Genomic DNA, 16,462 nt, shown 5'->3' with positions numbered 1-16,462 from the left:
ATTTATAAGATTTGTTTTCTGTATATTTGGTGGAAGTTTTGCTCCATAATTGCCTGGAGCTTGCTCGTATGTTGGAGCGTAACAATAAGATGCCCAAGGCCGCAGTGCAGCACACAACAAAAATGTTTCAGCTTGAGAAAAGAAGCGCAAGTTTGTCCTCGGCCAACAGGAAAGGAGAGGAGAAGCAGAGGGAATGTTGGGAAGAAAAACTTTTGGGTTATAATGAGCGGAAAATCAAAAGGAAATCTTTGGATTCCATTATCATTGCGTTGGCCGACAAAACTGAATGCGACTTGATTGATTGTGCGGCACACTTAATTTAATGAATTATTTAAGCAAACGAAAACAAAGCTAAATGCGCATAACTTTTTGTTGTTGCTTTTTCTGCCTTTTTTTCTTCCTATGCTGGGCGCATTTTTTAAAACTTTTCTCTCCGCTTCTGGGGACAACGAGATGAAGAAGGGAACGAAGTAAACCATTAATAAAATGTTTCATTTATTCATTCATTTATTTGGCTTTCTCTCTGTCTCGCTTCTGGGTGCGTGTCTGTTTTTCTGCTTGATTAACATAATCCTCCATTTATTATGAGTGCACACACACACATACGACAAAGAATATGTGTGTGTGCGTGCGTTGCTGTGATTTAATTATGTAATAGTTTGACTGGAGTGGACTTTGGCCTAAGCTGCGTGCTGATCTGCCTCCGTCTGTGTCTGTGTATTATTTTAATTGATTTGTCTTGGTCCGTTGTGCGGCTGTCTGGTCTTGGCCAGGTCCAAAGTCTGTCTGTTGGACAGCTTTGTTGAGTGCTCAGACCGCAGCCTGATGAGCAGTCAGCTGCTGAGACATGAGATTGCTTTTCCCCATCACAAATATGACACACGAGACTGACAGTCGTCTGGTTGGTTAATTAAATTAGAATTAACAATTTGAAGGCCATTTTTAAACCCTATTTCTTGCTATTTACTTGCCTCTGTTGTTCCCTCTGACTTGTTTCACAGTTATCAACAAACCATAATTTCCCCTTCAGCAAAAGTATAAATGAAAGTCACAAAAAGTTTGCAAGTCTCCCCCCCCGCAGCAAACAAACGAAAAAACTGTCAAGACTCTAAATACTTTTGAACACTTCTTTTCAACTCCAACAAAATAGAAAAGAAAGCAGGGCTCCAAGGAAAGAAAGGAAAACAATAAATAATATAAATGTGTAAAGAATTCCAACGAATTAGCATAATTTCTGGGTGTTGCGAGTGTCCACAGAGAGTGCCCAGTGCCCGTCTGTGTTTTTGCTAGCATATGGGCCAGGATTTGAGACAACTGTCCGCAGCTCCCTGACCCGACCCGACCCGACCCGACCTGATCTTGGGCATTAGTGTCCGGTGTGGGCATTGTACTTGGACAACTTTTTGTTTTTGTTCCTTTTTGACCATTGTGCATTGAGATTCAAAGTACGAGACTGTTACCATACCCTGGGAGCATTAGGGCTGAGGGTTGTTTGGGTGTGAAGGGCCGTTCTAACGACATACAAAAAAGCAAAGAAAAGCCATTCATGTAGCATAGGAAAGATGCAAAATGTATACGATTTTTCAACGAATAAAAAAGGCAAATGAAAGACCCTGAATAGAGACCATACCTTAGGTGTAGGACATCAGCCAGTCGCTTATGGTGGAGCACCTGAAAACCTTTTGTTTGTGCAGCCCGGTGTTGGGCAAAGTTGAAACTCTGCTGCTTGTCCTGTGCATAAGTCAAACACGTGCCAGGAAGAACTTGCCAGGTTCTGTTCCGGACCACACTCGTGCCACCTGCTAACTGGCGAGGGAAAATTTAAATTCCGCACTTGCCCCATGCTCCAGAGGGCGTAACAATTCTCCATCGACACACAAAAACATTGTGGCATTTTTTGGGGGCAAAACATTGAAATGAATGGCTAATCTTTAGAATAAATTAAATGAATTTTTCCTTTCTTTTCTTTATATTGGCAACACTTTCTCTCTCTCTCTCTACTGTGTGTGTGTGTGTGTGTGTGTGTGGTTTGGGGGTAAAGTAAATCGCATTAATTTGGTATGCTGACCACAAAACTGGGGATTTATTAAATAGTCAACTGAAAGTCGCCTCCAACACCAGCAAAGGGCTGTGGCCAACTGAGACGTGCGTGACACACACACACACACACACATTCAGTCTTACTTAACTCACACATGCATATACACTCGTTCGTGTGCGTGTGTGTGTGTGTTGCATGCGATAAAGTTAAAAGGTTCACACACACACACACGGACACTGATACACATCATAGTATGACACCCCTGACCCTTTTGTATCTCTGTTCGCTTTTCCGTTTGCCATTCAATTGCGCACAGTGGAACTTTTGTGAAGACAAATGGGAAAAAATTCAAGGGAAACAATTCTGGAAAATTGATATCGCTATTAAAGATATCCTCGCTGATCCATTGGAAATCCAGCCATGAGCAGAGCACATCTAATAAGCATTTACGGCAATCCGCACTGCAACTTCCCATCACACAACAAATATCATTTTGAACCACTGTGAGCCCAATGTCTTCCCCTTCTCTGGGAGAATGTGCTGCAGCACTTCGCCTTTCATTATGCAGACCAAAAGGCAAGTTCGAGCCTGGAATTGGGAGAGCGTGAGCTTACACATCCGCTGCCGCTGCCGCTGCCGCTGCCGCTGGCATTGGTCTTGCCAGAAGACAGGAAGACAGAGTCAAAAGTGTCCGGCGAATGGAATGCAAATGCCGCCCCGCCCCGCCAAGTCAATAAATAAATTCAAACAATTTGACAACTTGCTCAATGGAAACCCAAACCCACTTTCCCCATCAGTGGTGCGGATTGGGTTGCGGGGGGGAGCTGTGAGGGGGCTGCCATTGATTGTCACTGGGTGCGTGGCCAGCAATTGCGTTTGAGCGAATTTAAATTAAAGTGTCATTGAAATTGGCAGCCCCTCAACGAAAATAAAATTTATAGTTTCGGCAGCTCAGCGCTAGATGCCTTTGCCTTTGCACTGACGTCCTTTTGGATTTGCAATTTCTGCAAGTGTGGAGTGTTGGATACAATATAAACACACGCACACGTCCCGCTTAGATTTATCACTTTTGATTCGCAGAGTCCAATGGCAGACTTCGTCGGGCCCCACACCCAAGGCCGATAGGAACTTGTGTTGATTTAATACAATTTTTGTTGCTACCCAAACTCGCTCTCTCTTCCCTTTTAGATGCCAGTTCGATATTTGTTTTGGCCCAAAAGAAAAAAGTTTTCATTTAATTTGTGCTTGGCTGTTGGCTATTTTTATCAGATTAAAAACTTGCCCTCTGCCCTTGCTTTTGTTAAGAGTTGAATAGGGTTGAGGATTTCATTTCTCTCAAGTTAGAAACGAATAAAAATCGGATTTAATTTAATTCACATTTTTAATACAGATTAACAGAGATAAAGCCTTAACCAGCCAAAGCTCGAATTAAAATTATGCCAGTTAATTATTGTGCATTAATTATATTTGTGGCTACTCTTACCGAAGGTCCTTTCGAACGTAGAAAATGATGACAAAAGTGTAACAAAAAGTGCAGCATGCCGGAACTCCTCTTTTATTTGAATGAAAAACATTTGTAACAGAAAAAATCCCTTTATCGGCATTGAATTAATTGCACAAATATGTCAAATTAGTTGTAGACTAACAGTTTTGATTATCCGACAGCTAATTAGTCAATAATTTATGCAGCTTTTTATCAGCGCGCCATAAATTAGGGCTAACTCTGCGCTGTTTGTTGTCTACTTTTTGATAGGGAATCTAAAGTGTATTTCCATGTGAATGGATACGGGAATCAGTTGCAAGCCAACAAATCACTGGCACTAAAACCCACCCAAGCGCTGCTCATTAGAGTCTTAGAGTGCCGTTCACCTTAGAGCTTCAGTGGGATATATTTTCTATATGCACTTTATGCCATAAAGATTACTACTAAGTGCGCTACAGCATATACAAGTAGCATATAGAAAATCCAACATTTGTATCATAAATAAAGATGATTCAAGGAAAAGTTTTAGTAGTTTCAAATGGAATGTTTCGGGCCACTTCTTGCTTTCTTAATTATAACGAATATCCTCCCTTCCACAGCGCATTCAACTTTCCTGCTAGCCAGACTTCAGCTTATTTTCTCAACTTGTTTCCATGTCTGACCACCAGAAAGCAAGAAAAAACTTACAAAAAGCGAACAGAAACCCTCACAAAAACCAATAGCTCGGAAAATGAATGCAGACAATGCACACTGAGGACAACGGCAGCAGCAGCAGCAACGAACCCTCCAAAAGCGAAAAACACACACACAAAAAGATACCTGCAGAGACACACACACAAACACACACAAACAGAGACACAAAGAGGTAACATTCCCGTGGCTCACACGCATTTCGCTGGAGTATTTAGGGCTAAGCCAAAATGATGTGTCTGACTTTTTTGCTGCCAACCTGCTGTCCAAGGGGCTGCTGACACTGGTCAAGCGGGACCTGGGGATGGGTGTGGGGTTGGCGTTGGCGTTAGTTTAACTGCAATGCAATGACCGTTTTCATAGCTGGCAAAACTTTCATTTCACCTTCAAAGTCCGCAGACCACAGAGCCAAAAATTGCAGTTGAAAAACTAAAGCGGAAGTCGTATATTCCATTTATGAGCGAGAGGAGCGGAAATGAAAATATAAAACCATAAAACTGACACCAGGAGCACAGCAGAGCACAGAAGTAGGAGTAGCACCTCAACCCGAGCCGCCAGTTTCCATTTTCCATTACGACATTTTGCCCTTTAAACTGGCTAGTTGTAGTCCCACCTTTGCCTGTCCATCTACAGTCTGCCTCAATGACTCTCAATACGATGGAGTGCTCCGGCTGTCCGGACATCCTCACTCTCTCTCTACGAACGTTGCAATTTTCTTATAAAATTATAATGTCCAGTAGAAGATTTCTTTATTCTCTTATTTTGCAACGAAAATTGAATGAGTTCCTGTTTGGATGTCGGTCGGTTCTTGGCTCCATCTTCGGTATTGGCTCGTTCCCCGCAGCTGTAATGTGAAATGTTAACATGATTTTCCAGCTCTTTACTTTGCATATGGACCAGGCCCACCCACACACACACACACACACACTACACACTCCCCACTCTGAGGTCTGTTTGTGTTCTCCTCGAGGCATGTTCGCAAAATTAGAAAAATATTTCCTCCCATTCTTCGGCTCTTTCATGTGCATGCTGGGGGTCCAATCAATGGCAATTTGCTTGGATGGACACGACAAGACTATGACTGGAGACTGAGGACTGTGGACTGGAGGTGGGCTAGGTATGTTTTGTGTGGTCAGTCCCATTAATTTGTTTGCTTATTAAATTATGTCCTTTTATTGCATTTTCCCCCCATACACATTCTCCTAAGACATTGCGGAGGCATTTTCAATTTACTCGAACTAATCTAATTAAACTTGTTGAACATTCAGTTGCCGGCCATTGTTGGTAAGGAAATCATCTTTGCAGCTTTAGTACTGTGCAAATATTTCATTCGCTCCCAAAGTCTTCAAATATTATACGATTCAAAATCCGCTAAATCAGCTCAATCATGTTGGTGCAGCCTAACGGTAAAGCCACATACATTTTTTGTCGTATACGCTGCCCGTTCTTTCGTTTCTTTATCTCGCGCCTTTCGTTCTGGCCGCTGCTGTCTTTATCGATCTCGCGTACTTTCTGTCGCTCTCTCGCGCGCTCTCATCGCAAAGGCTATGCATGCCTGAATCTCGCCTCTCTTTCGCCTTCCCCTTCGCTCATTCGATCTGTCGCTGTCGCTTGCATTAGGGCAGGGGGAATTCAGTCCGCCTGCCCTCTTCTCTCGTCGCATATGTACACACGCATTTATTCGGTCAAACGTTGACATGTCTTTCTCTCTCTTTCACCTTCCTTATTGCTTCCTCGATCAGTCGCTGACGCTTGCACTAGGGTAGGGGGAATTCGTTCCGCCTGCCCTCTTCTCTCGTCGCATATGTACACACGCATTTATTCGGTCAATTGCTGACATATGTACATACATATGTACGAATCGCGGGCTGTGCATGAATCTCGCCTCTCTTTCACCTTCCTTATCGCTTTCTCGATCTGTCGCTCTCGCTTGCTTTAGGGCACGGGCAGAGGCTCAATGTTGCTCACAATTATAAATACGCCAGACGAATTTAACTTAAATCTACTTGAGAATTGAAGGCACAGCAGATTGAGAGAGTAGTTGAGGATGAAACCACTGTAGACAGGGAAATCCCGTCACGGCGACGGAACACACAAATGCCATTAACTAGTTGGTAGAGACAACTTTTCACATTTTAGCCGCTGGGCGCACAGGACACCAAAGAGCACACCTAGCCAGCCGGCGCGACGCGACGTAACGAGCAGCATGAATACCATAAACAGCAGAGAGAGAGGGAGAGAGGGAGAGAGAGAGAGAGAGAGGGTAAGGGCAGCAGCAGCATCATTATCATTGCCAGTATCATCATTGGGAGCATCATCAGCATCCTGCTGATTCGGTGGAGTGGAAGGCAAGCCGGAGCCGGTGCTGGGAACATCATCCTTATGCTATTATCAACAACATCAGCTATTGTCAAAGTTTGGCGCATTTATTTGGTTGCTCAATCAGCGCCCAAAGCGCTTTCGCTTTTAATGTTGTTGCTGCTTTTGGCTTTTTCTTTTCCCGTGCCGCGAGGACCGAGAACTGAGGACCGCGAACCATGGACCAAGGACCAAGTGCTGGCTCATTTTTATCAAAGTGCCGACGAAACTCCACTTCCACCTGCGTCGTTGCTGCCATTTACAATAATTACCATCAAATGAACAAACAAACTTTTGTGCCGCTTGTCGTGGACTGACCTCCGACCCCCCAGCCATCCGCACAGAGAACGGCAATGCTCCAGCCCACGCGAACTCATAGACTCGCCGCCATTCACTTCCTCTAATAACACTAGACAACATGGTATGGGAAGCAGAACAACATAAAGAAGAATTTATTCCAAACAAGTTCCCGGCATAAAGGCAGTCGAGGGGGAGAGCCCACACCCTACACCCTACACTTTTGGGCTTTAATATGCCAAGAATCCGCTCTTGCTGTACAGCTGTGCAGTGCAGTGTCCCAGGCGAAAGCCTTTCCCAGGACACCGTCTCCGTTTGAGGCTGAATCTGGTTAGCGGATGGTGCTTATCGCACAGCAAGCATCACTCAAAAGTTGCGTTTTTTCTGTCGAGCTTTTTGTTTGTGCCTCATTTTTTACCCGCCCGAGCCCCGTGCTGTCGGCTCAATTTTCCAACATTTGAACATTAGGCCGCCGAGGATTAACAATAAGTGGACGTGGTTATGGGGGGGCGGAGTGGCCGGACGACTACTGGCTTATGCCTCGGGCAAAGCGAAGTTAATGAGAGACTGGGGATGCGGCGGGCGCTTGTCAACTCTGGTTAATGTCGCAGCGACGGAGTGGCCCCTTCAACTCCAGCTCCAACTCAAACATAAGCCGGAGCGCCAGTCACAGTTTGGCTTTGCAGGCAGTTGAGGCCACTTTAATGTGGCAGAGGGAAAACCAAAGTTCATGTTAAACGATACTTTACACGATAGAACACGTAGCGACATTCCATCGACGCAATAAAAAAAGGGACGGTGCCAGCGATATCATTTTACAATGGAAGGAAAGTAATCGGAATAAATTTTTAATTCCCTAATTGATGAGCAGCGCCAGACCGCAAAAATTAATTAATAACTTCGAGGCGCGCACAAGTGTCTACTCGAGGAGGCCCCCCACACATGAGCAATTAAAAACCGCGACAAAGTCAACAAGTCGCCCGTTCCCCTGCCCAAAAGGGAGCAAGAGAACTGAAGAGGAGGACCGCGGAGCGCCTCTAATTACGTATTAGGTTGCCGTCGAAATAGACAGTTGGCCTCAAGAAGTTGCTGGGCCCGGAGGCGTGGCAATTAAAGAAAGTCAGATTTGCTAGTTGGCTGAGATGCTGGATGATGCCAAGGTAACAAGTTCTCGGCAATTAACGCGATTAAACATCTCCACGCGAAATGGTAATCTCAAAGGAGCTCCGCCACGGCCCAGCCCAGCCCAGCCCAGCCCAGCCCAAGCCTCGTCATCCGTGTCGATGTCAGGCCATGTTTGCATTCGTATTTGTGCCTTGCTTGCCACTGCCACTCGCTCAATTTATGAGCCCAAGTGTGGCACTAGAAGCAGCCAGGAGCTACTGTATGTGGCATGCTCTATGTACCTGGCAAATATTTATGCAACCGGTAATGACGGGGCCATGCTCGGAGCCTTGCCAACTGCCAAGTGGCTGCTTGAAGGTCGCAACTCGTGCCACTGCAGCTTGCCATTTAAATGGCGAGTGTTTATTTAAAATCTTGAGGTGTTTACTGTGGTCCGAAGCAATCCCTTAATGGCCACATGATATGGCACTAATGAAATGCGTATGGCAAACTCTCCAACTCACACTCAAGCAGGGACAGACGAATGCTGTCTTACTGCTGGTTCGGCTCAAGGAATCTTTAACTTCATTAGGAAGTTTCGAGTGGATATGTGCGGGCTTCAGAGTTGCTTTACCAGGGCCAAATGCAAATTGGAAGAGTTCTCGCTTTTAATTCGATTATTTGGAACACTTGGAAACTTGTGCTCCACCTCCCATGCACTTTTCTTGGTAATTATGGCCATAGTCGTTGGAACAGATATTAATTGCAGTTTAATAATGCACCATGGCAAGGCAAGTAGCTCGAAAGGGTTGCAAAGACAAATGCTTTCCATATGGAGAACATTTAAATGATTTACTTGGCGCTGCAAATACGAGTTTGGTTTTATTTTTCTACCCCCTCTATGCGTTTTTTTTTGTGCTTTTTGCCTTAACACTTCTTGATTTATTTTTGTATATTTGTTGTCCCGGAACTTGCTTCTATTTTAGAGTCAGCAATCCATTTCTTTTTAATATCATTATCCATTATGCATATGCATATATTATGTGCTCGTACCCTGGCCTCGAATCCCGGGCAGTGTTTGCTGGCACACGTCACAGGTGCCAGTGAGCGTATACTTAATATGCCATTTATTTGGCACAACTCAGGGCTAAGCGAACGAAACGAAACGAAATGAAATGAAATGAAACGAAACCCATTCACACAGATGCGACCCAGCAGGAGGACACAGACTGGAGATCTGAAGGAGTCTGTGGAACTGCAGACGGAAAACTGTCTTGCAGTCGATGGTTGAATTCATTGTCGCCTTGGTTGTTGCTTTTTCTTGATGTTACTGCTGCTGCTGTTGTCGAGAATCAATTTGGCAAAAGTCATTGCATTCAATTGTCACTTGACAAACGACAAATGGTGTTGATTCGCACACAAACAGAGAGTTACACACAGACACTCGAGCCAGGCCCCAAGATTATTTATTTTCGGGCACATGGACATATTTTGAAGACTTTCAACTGCTGAGCTGTGACCAAATGTTGTTGCCACTGCGCCTGCCAAAGCGTTTAAAAAGTTCTTGGCCAAGTGGCCGACCGACCATCATATGTACGAATATGTAGAAACCGCCGGCAAGAACTTTTCAATTGCCAGCAAGTTTTGGGCTTTGCCAAAAAATACATTTAAGAGCGCTGGCCCAGACAGTCGAACGAGCAGAGAGCCGAGCATAAATTTGTAAAGTGCCGAGCCCGAGCATCGGTTAGTGCATAACTTTTGTGGCATGCCAAAAGCCACAAACAGCAAAGGCATTGCCATCATGAATAACGCACTCACATTCACATTCGCACTCGCATTCACACCCATTCAGAAGCACTTCAAAGGCAGTGTGTGGCATACTTTTGTGTGCAAAACTGTGAGGGAAATCAACAGCCCTGATGCCGTGGCGTCAGAACTTTTTCTACGTCTGGCTCTGAATCCAAACTCCGGGTTTTGGTTGACTGAGTGACAGGGCCGGCGTACATTGAACCCGTACGGCAAAAACTAATTACAAACCAATTCCGCAATGTGACCGCAAAAGCCACAAAAAAATATTTTAATCTTTTGGCTTTTTTGATTATGCAATTTGAGGTTGATTTTTTTGCCGTTTCTTTTTCTGTTTTGCAATGTAATTTGTAAGATTTTTCCAATGCTATTCCAGGCAACTCTTTCTGCGTTTCTGCCCACTTTTCGTGGATCTTTCTGAAGGAATTGCAATGGCCAACTGCGTAGAATGTGTATGCCCCAATCTCCTGCATAGTCACAATGATCCTCCATCCAGGAGAGTGTATCTTTAGTAATGCATTTGCCTCGAAACCGCCTCGAGTGACTCACAGCTGTCAACACTCTGTTAACTGCATTTGCCAAGCCCTCTGCTGGATGCCACTCTCCAGACCCCAACTGACTGTCTCTCCATGTGTGTGGCGGCTTGGCTGGGTGACCCCCTTTAAGGCACATACGGTTAATGAAATTGTGCACTCAATCGAGCGTAGCGCCGAGCGAAAAGTCAGCAAAAATTGAGGCTGCAACGATGATGATGTTTGGTTGTGGCACTTCTGCCAGGTGAACCCTACTCCCACTCCTGCTCCTACATCGTGGCTACAAAAATTAACATCAACGACACTAAACTGCTATCGCTGCCAGCATAAAGCTTACCGATGTGTGGCTCTGTGTCTGTGTGGGGATTTGCAGGTGTTGCCAGGCAGCCAACGATGCTTCATTCTGCTGGCAAACATAAAATGTTGTCTGGCTGGCAGCGCCATAGTCATAACCACAGCCAATCCCAATCCCAATCCCAATCTCAATCCCCAGGTCCAATGTGATTTTGAATATTTAGCGTATTAGGTAAATGGCTTGCGTTTTTTCCTTTACTTGGCGCATCCGTTGCAACCTGGCATCCCGCGTCTGCGAAGTCATGCTGTTTGCGACTCTCCGCTTAAATGGCATTTCGAGTTTTAACGACCATAAATGCAAGCTTATCTTAAATGCTCTTTTATGGCCAAATTTATGCTCGTGCCCGGCGAGTTCTCGTCTTGCTTTGCTCTTTATTTTTGCTCTAGTCTAAGCGTTCGCTCTTGAGTTGGTGATGAGCTTCAATTACCTTCGTACACATCATGCAATGAGCACAATTTGCCACTTGTAGCCATATTTCTATGATTCTGCACCTCTTGACTCCTGCCTGAGTTATGTTTTTCGTTATTTTATAGATTATCATGCATAAATATGCCTGCGAGTGCTGTGATACTCATAAATCGTATAATTTATCTCACCATCATTTACCTATTCAGACAAAACAACAAAAACTGAGAGCTTGCGAGGTTTCATGGCTCAATTTTTCAGCCAGAGGCTGTCGCTCCGCCAGACTCCAACTTTCGTGCATGAAAAATGACACTGCCAATGTCTATTATTAACACAAATGTATTTTCGTCCCCAGTGGCAGGCAGCGTCCCCATTTATCGCACATGTTCAACGGCACTCGAGGGAACTATCGGAAAAAACATTTATCTAACACACGACCCTAACGCTGCCGAAGGACTCTTTGTCTCTCTCGCTTTGTGCTGTTTGATCTCCCCATGTAACTGTCATCGCCGGGGCTCGTTAATTAATTATAATACTTGCAGAATTATTTGTTTGTTTGGTCCGAGCAATTATTATTGAACACTTTTGTTGGGTAATTTGGAAAACAAAACAACACAACCCCCGAAAAAAGAGCACTCCCTGCGGTCTATTCAACGCGATTTGTGGCCCTGTGCGGCAATTTGTGGCGCGTGCCCGCCATTTGCTGTTGGGCAGTTTAGCCACTTTTGGGGCCTTTGAACAATGGCCTGACATTTCCCCCAAACATGATGACGGAGGTCCGCACTCATATACGAACTTTTCAATTAAATTCATTACACCTCCTTCCGCTCGCTGGTGTGGTGCGTCCTTGCGTTTCCTGTCGCTTAATTTCCTAGCAAACACTAAGTCATTTCCGGCCAAACGGCTGGCCATTACCTAGCTTATCATTTCAAGTTCGAGCGGCATGGAAATGTTCTTCAAAGCGCTCAGGTACTCCCCTGTGAAGCTAGCACTAGCCTGGAATAAATAACGAAATGTTCAGCATGGGCTACGACTTGCTGATGTCCTGCAATCCTATACCTTCAATTAACCTTCGGTGGCTTGGAACACCAGAGATTCGTGCATACACCTGCGCTATCCTCGCTTCTGCATGGAAAATAAAAATGTCTTGAATTGTTTTCAGCCTCTCTTTTTGTTCTGACTTGCACGCGCCACAACAAAAGTTGACAAACCAGCGAGACAGCAGGGGGAAAAAGGTAAAAATGTTCACACAGCTCTCAGGACACGCAGGAAGCGGACTGAGAGCGGAGCCACAGCCAGGTGCTGCCCCATGCTGCGCCCAGTGAATTATTTTTTAGGTAAATTGGGTGTGTTTTCTATTATTGCCCCAGACTTCCGGCATGACTCAACGCCTGTCAGCGCGGCCAGCACCAACCAACAGTCACTTGCTTCAAGACATTTCAGTTATTTTCAACTTGAAACGCGGCTGCTCCTTTTTGGACACTGGACAATGGCTGGCTGCCGCTTGAAATAAAATATTTTCCGTACTTCATTCTCGCTTTCTGTCGTTTCATTTTCATCTGGTCAGTTCGGGGCGGAGCTGACGGAGTCGCCCAGGGAAAATATGACAACCCAGCCAGAAAGTGACGGCCACAGTCGGAGCCAAGCAGGAACTGTGGCAAGTGCAGGAAGATGTTGAGGAAATTAAACGCATTGTCGACAAACACTTGGAGTTTCTCTTCGTGTTTCTCCTTGTTTATGTTTCTTTTTCTTTGCTGGCTAATGCTCTCTGCTTGTTCTTCTGATTTTGCAGTTTTGGGTTGGCAAATGAGCAAGAATAAGGTGCACGAAAATGTGTGTGAAGGAAATGAGCTTAAGTTATTTTAAGGAATTTGAGCGAACGAACTTTAGAAATTTAGGCATGGTAACCTATTAATGAAATGCATTTAATTTATTTTAGTTTATTTATATAAATAGTACGACAGGTACGACGGGTTTACAAGGGAAATATTTCCCTTTTAAGTACACAAATATTATTTTTGTTGAGTATGCTGCCCACTGTACCAAATTCTCATCTAAGTACAGGCATATGTACATGCATACATACATATGTACATATGTATGTGCAAGCGTTCTTTTGTCTCTTTATCTCGCGCCTTTCTTTCTTGCCTCTGCTGCCTCTGCTTTGCTGTCGCTCTCTCGCGCTGAAGTCGCAGCGACGCGTCGCTGCCCTGCTCTGTCGACGCATATGTACATACATACATACATACGTACGCACATATTCGGTCACTTGCTGACAAACGAATAGCGGGCCAGGCGTGAATCTCGCCTCTGCTTCACCTTCCTTATCGCTTTTTCGATCTGTCGCTTTTGCTTGCATTGGGGAACGGGCAATTCGGCCCGTCTGCGCTTAGTTAGGCTGGAACTGCTGTCCCCCGGCACAAAATCTCTGCACCTAATGACTCATCTAACTGTTTCTTCGAAGCTTCTCAGCTCTCTTTCTTAGCTTAACAAAGTACAATTAGACTGAGCAAATGAGAGTCTGGGGACCGCAGGTAAATATCCAAATAATTTATATAATCTACACATAATCTTCTATCCAATTTTAGTTCCTATTAAAATTATCCTTTTCTTGTAATTAAGTTTCATGAAAATATTCATCCCTTGAGTACACAAAACTAATCATTAAATAGTACATGAATCTCCATCAAACGCAAACCGTCTTCAATCATCAATCGTAAAGAATGGGGAGAATGGCACTTTGTCTCACCCAATCAATAATGTACGAGTATTGCTTTGCTCTTTTAATTATCTCACACCCCGTGCGGGGCAATCCACAATCGATTTGGCTTGTCACATTCGACATTTCACATAATTTGCTCAATAAGGAAACAAAAATACGAACAACGAATCGGAGCAACAGCAACAGCAACAACAACATTTGCTACCGATACATTCCGCGACGGAGCCTGGCGGTGGAGGGTTAGCTCTTGGGCGACTTACAGCCTCGTACACATAATCCCAAGAGCCCGGCATAGCCATGCCATTTTGTTTAGAAACTTTTAATTAGTGTTGTAAAAGTTTTTCAATTAACACCACCTGCACAACTATTTATTTTGTTCGCTGAGCCGCGGAGAGCGGAGCTGAGGGGAGAGGAGCAGAGCAGAGCTGAGCTGAGCGGCGCGTTGTGGCAGCTTCTTCGAAACATTTTGCCTCATTGTTGCTGCTGCTGCTGCTGTTGTGGCTGTCAACTGTAAATTATAAAAATATTTTGCACTTGGAACCGCTTTGCTTTGCACCTAGAACAGCGCCAAATAATTTACCACAACTCGCCCTCGACCGTGGCCCCTGCCATTCATTGGGGCTCCACCACTAATACACAACAAAAGGCGGAGAGTACGAAATGGAAACAAATTGTAGAGGCAAAAGAATGGAAATTGTGGCCAGCCGCTTTTATGCAACGTTCTCTAATTGATTTTCACTCGATCGTAATTTAATATAAATTGCACAAGTTTTGACAGCCGAAACACGTTCCCCCCCGCTTGTTTTCCATTTCCAATATTAATTAGCTGGGTCCAAAAGAAAAAAAAGCTGATGCTCTGACATCTGAAATGACTCTGAAATACGTTTGCGATTACTGCTGCAAAATTGCTAATGGAAATGGAAATGGAAATGGAAAATGGTAATGGCAGCAACTTTTTGAAGACCTGAGTGGCGTGGCTTCTGCCATTAGACTGCCTCGCAAAATGACAATCAATTATGACAATTTCTCAAAATGATAAACACGGCATGTGGCCGGGCCGTAATTAACTTCAAATGGAGTGCCATAATAAGGGACATTTTTGGGAATTACAATTTTCCAGATGAAGTTTTATCATAAAAAAAGTTACGACTGTGCTCAGGATTGAAATAGATTTGTGGGCGGCAGGGGAATACTTTCCCTGTATCCATTGGCTTCCCCTGATTTCCATTTCCACCATTTGGTACTTGCCAGAAAATCGTTCATGTATCATATGAAATTTCCATCAATCATCATTCTGTTGGTTGTAAACAAAATACGAAACGAAACTTGAACAGAACTTAATGTCGAATTAAACCGAGATGAACGAATATGGCAAAAGTTTTTCCATCTCTTGGTTGCCCTGGAAAAGTAATGAAAGAATTGATTTCTGTCCCGGCCTGGATCATTATCCAAGGCCGAGCAATTTTTATGGGAAACATAATGAAATTTCTGCTTATGCGAACTCGCTTGTTGTTGACACATAAACGAGACAAAGACATCAATAATGGAAAGCTATTCTGCCAGAGATGAAGTCATTGAACCGATGACGACGACAACTTCCTAGACAAAGAAAGAAGGGACCGAGCGAGCCCAGAATGCGGAAAGAAATCCAGGGTCCAAGGCGGGCAGAGTCCTGCGCATGCGGATTAATAATAATAGTAATAATAATAAATATTAAATGCCATTACAGCTGCTTTGAATTTATCTCAATGAAATTATCTAAACGACGTAATCTCGTATTCAATTGCAGGGCCCCGAAGAGCCAGCCAAATGAAGATGCGCCGGTTGAACGAACTAATCCGGGTCCGGATGAGGATGAGAATGAGGATGAGGATCCGCAGCTCACATTCTCACATTGCTCACGGGGCACCGGGAGAGTGTACACGTAGCGCGTAAACTGTTTAGAAAAGCTTTATTTATGTTGAGACATAAATTTAATGCTAACAAGCAGCCGGAACCCAGGGTCTTGATGCAGGGCTTGAGCTGTGAGACGCCCCGTCCTAGGTCCTAGGTGCAAGTGAAATTTATTTGGCTGATTTTTCGCACCATCGCCGGCGTTGCACTTGACGAAAGAGCGCGGACTTGCAGCAGAGAGGCGCCCAGCATTGCCAAGGGTATAAAATTAAATTTCAACTTTTAACGAATATTTACGCGGCGCCAGATAAAAGTGGCATCAAAAGTTTCTGCAAAGTGCGGAATAGTTGCCCCAAGAATGGCCAATAAAGCGACGTGCACCGCCGCAGCCCTTAACGAACCCGCCCGAGTCGTGAGAGCAGCAAAGAAATTGCCAGTGTTAAGTATAAATTATAGTGCTGCATGTGCAATGCACGGCAGGTGCTTAAAAAACAATGCATTTTATTTTCGAGCCACATTGCAGTGGCCAGACACGTGGCAAAGAGCAACACTTTGTGCAATGCTCGAGAATCGATTAACAGCCACGGCGATACAATCATTTCGCAAGGTGCGAAAGCCGGATGAAAAAGTGCTTCACTCAACTCCATTTTGGGATTGAAAGCAGCTTAAAGTACAAACAGGAAAAAGGCATTCAAGCACTCCATCAAAATGCATTCCACCAAAGGAAATTCTTACACAAAATTCAATGCACAAATTCTCCTTGCGGCTTTCAGTT

General features: G+C 44.4%; 1 protein-coding gene across 1 annotated transcript in view; it reads left to right on the top strand.

Annotated features, from left to right (window-relative positions):
• Positions 1 to 2,011: 2,011 nt before the first annotated feature.
• Positions 2,012 to 16,462, top strand: part of LOC117901102 — a 59,810-nt gene continuing 45,359 nt past the window's right edge. The window contains exon 1 of the mRNA XM_034811731.1: positions 2,012 to 2,035. The gene's annotated coding sequence lies outside the window, so the exon portion shown is untranslated. The remainder of the gene's footprint in view (positions 2,036 to 16,462) is intronic.

This window comes from Drosophila subobscura, chromosome U (assembly GCF_008121235.1).
Source record: "Drosophila subobscura isolate 14011-0131.10 chromosome U, UCBerk_Dsub_1.0, whole genome shotgun sequence".
In the NCBI taxonomy this organism is placed as follows: domain Eukaryota; kingdom Metazoa; phylum Arthropoda; class Insecta; order Diptera; family Drosophilidae; genus Drosophila; species Drosophila subobscura.
The sequence above is the reverse complement of the archived record's forward strand: the minus strand, read 5'-3'. Positions and strand labels throughout refer to the sequence as shown.